Source organism: Myxine glutinosa, chromosome 4, assembly GCF_964187855.1.
Source record: "Myxine glutinosa chromosome 4, kmMyxGlut1.1, whole genome shotgun sequence".
NCBI classification, from domain to species: Eukaryota; Metazoa; Chordata; class Myxini; order Myxiniformes; family Myxinidae; genus Myxine; species Myxine glutinosa.
Window position 1 is genome coordinate 94,143,560 of NC_136264.1, and position 3,580 is coordinate 94,147,139.

Genomic DNA, 3,580 nt, shown 5'->3' on the forward strand with positions numbered 1-3,580 from the left:
GAGAAACAGGTTGAGATGGTTTGGTCATGTGTTGAGGAAGGATGAAAGTGACTGGTTGAGAAGAGTGATGGAAATGAATGTAGAAGGAAGTAGAGGACGGGGAAGACCGAGAAAAACTTGGCTAAAGATAGTCGAAGAAGAAATGCGGGCAAGGGGGTTAACAAGGGGAGATGCAGAAAATGGGGCAAAATGGAGAAGATTGTCATGGGGACTGCAAGGCTAACCCCATCTCTTGCAGGGAAAGTGGCCTTAAAATGCATGTTGTTGTTGTTGTTGTTGTATATGTATAAATATATATATATATATATATATATATATATATATATATATATATATATATATATATATATATATATATATATATGTATATATATATATATGTATATATATATATATGTATATATATATATATATGTATATATATATATATGTATATATATATATATGTATATATATATATATGTATATATATATATATATATATATTGTTACGGACGCGGTTTAGATGTTATTTACCGAGCGGTGGTATTGCCGCGACCTAACAGTTCCCCCGATTCTTCCCCAACTCACCCGATTCACCCAGACGTTGACCAAATCGCGCTATGCCAAATCAATGATGGAAAGGACACGACGACTGGGAAAGAGGAAACGACGCAAGGGGTACAGTTCTCAAGACCTCCGGAGGAGGGTATAATTACAGTGGTGGAGAAAAGGGGGTAGATTACACGGCAGAGTGAGGTAAAAGACACAGAAGAGATGGGCACTTAAATACAATCTTATCTATTCCCGGACAGACCACAGACAAACGGAACAAGGCTGACTTACACAGGGATTGATGGCAGGGAGGGACAGGTAGTTCGATGGCACAAGGTGCACCTTGGCTCGGGGACAGGATAAAGCACGGTCCAGTCCAGAAGATGCGGGGAGGCCTCACAGCGCTCGGAGGTGGTCTTGCTTGCTCCAAGCTCAGCGCGCATCTGACGTCACCTCCCTCTTCCTGCGCATGCTCAGCGGGGAGTGACACGCCCTCAGCTGGTTGGCTCCGCCCCACTGGGGCCGGTCCGCCGCTTCCATTGGGTGCGGGGGTTACCGGGCTCCGCCCTTGACGAGGAGCTGACAGGGAGCCCCTATTTGGTAACCCCGTCGAGCACATGTTCGATGGCGGCTCGTTGGGAAGGCCTGATGCCCTCCCAACACCCCCTACCAACCAAGCCGGAGTGAGGATGCGCACTTCCCGAGCCCGCCGCTGCCGTTGCTGTTGTTGTTGTTGTTGTTGCTGAACCGTGAGGAAGAGCTGCGGGGAGGTATTGGGAGGTCCTAAACTTCCTAACGGTGCCATACAATCACATTCTGGTGCAACGAAGGGTCAGAATTAATGGAAACGAGTCCTTAACTGACATAGACTAAGAATAACGAGCAAGATGTCCTATAGTTGTCTTACATGAGATGCGGTGAACCTGGGCACGACATTTAATGGGGGAAATAGGGGGAGGTCGGGTCTACAGAGTGTTGTTTACAGAAAATGGGACTAGGGAATGGGGGATTGGGGATAGTTGGGAAGTATTGAGGAAATAGGGGAATATTTACAAGCGGATATGGATGGATGCAAATCCCATATCCGCAACATTGCACCCTTCTCTACCTCGGGGCGGCCCGACCCGATAAATTTTTACCTACTTTAGTGTGGCACTCAGATGTAGTTCCCTCTACTATTAACTCAACCCTGAGTGCGACAGTTTTACAGATGTTCACAAATGAGTAAATATGTCCCCCTGCGACGTTGCACCCTTCTCCTAACAGAAACACACCCACAGGATAACCGAATCGCGGAAAGCATCCTCAAACTAAACATACAGCCGGTAGGGAGCATCATTTATACAAGACTACACTGATATTTACACTACGATCCAGGACCTGTTCTTTGAGGAACACATGCAGATGTTATGCATAGGGAGAGCACGCATGCCAGCATCGATACACCAACCCACGAGTGCCCTGTGGCCCTACGGCCTTTAATAATGTGCAGAGCACCCCGTCCAAGCACCAAAAGCACCACCCCATACGCACAGTCAGCACCATCCGGTGCACCAATAAAGTGTTCAATAACAATGCACAATTAAGTGTCCATGGTCACCGGTGGTGTTGCAGCCGGCCGATGTTCTGCCGCTGGTCTTGCCTTCATGGAGTGCACTTGGCCTTCTGGCTTCTTTAGAAATAAAGAAAGGCGCCAACCGCGTCCATTTCTTAATTGTGGCCGTCAGGGGGCCAACTAAAAGTGGTTCACCTGTATGGCATAGGTGCCACGTTGACCCAGGTCCATCCACGGGTGGTGCTTGACCGCAAAATAACTGCGGTCCATTGTGGGCGGCCACAAAAATTGCGGTCCATATGGTGTATCGATCCAGGCAGCAAGCAGCGGAAGTACAGGCCCACAACTGCGGAGCCAGCACCTCTCTCTCCTCTCTCTCTGCCCCAAAGCCAGTTCCTCGGAGGTGGGAGACAAAATAAGACAAGTGAGTAAGGTGGTAAGGGCGCAAAAGTGCACGCAATACAAGGTAATGCACACTGGGGGCACATGGGAACCAGGTGAGACAGGTACGTTCCTACCGTACGCCCCCCCCCCCCCACCAGGTAACCTACATTGCCCCTCCCTTACCCCTTACTGTATCCACAAAACACAACACTACCCATAAACATCTACTTTACACATCAAACAAACGTCCCTACTGTCTTCCCCGTTCCTCCCATAAACCAAATTCGTCTTCTCTCCCTCCTAACCAATCAAATTTGCCATTTCTCTCATCAAAATTTGCCATCACCAATTCATCATCAGTCCCTCCTAAGGAGGGAGAGATGGAATCACCCCAATGTCTTATCCACGTCGTGATGCGTCTCACAAATCCAAACAGCAATTCTCATTTCCTGCAACACAAAACAAAGAAAACACAGGTGTGGAGTCATCATCATCACCTCAGGTAAGTGGCTGCGTATGGTGCGACAGGTTCATCAATCCTAACTATTTCCTAAATGACTTTAACAACTTTACATTACCCGGGGTCTTTCTCCTGCCAAACCATTGGCCCTCATTACTCTATGTGGTTCGAAGAACCAAAATCCCATTGACCATCTGTGGTGCACACCATCAATTTGGGTCTCACTCCCCGATTCAACACTCGGTGCCCCCGCACAATTTCGGTGGCTGGGTCGTGTGACGCTCCCAGCTGGTCCGCCCACCTGCACACCTCCACCACTGTTGTTGCCTACCGAGCTCACCTGCTCCTCACCCTAACCTAACTAACTGGGGAAGGCCCTCTCGCACTCTCACCCCCTCAGTGCCCTCTCTGGCACGGGCTGCCCGATCCACACCCGGGATCCTCAGGCACCCACTGACACTAACGGCTCCCAGAGCCCACCTGCGGCCTCACCTGGCCGACATCTAACAGTGGCGGAGTGCCCAACCATTCACACTCATACTAACAGGCCACACGACCAGCCACTTTCACCACACCAATGCACCCAGCCACAATACCATTCTGCAACCGCACCACAAATGCCAATATCCAACCACAATTTACCTATA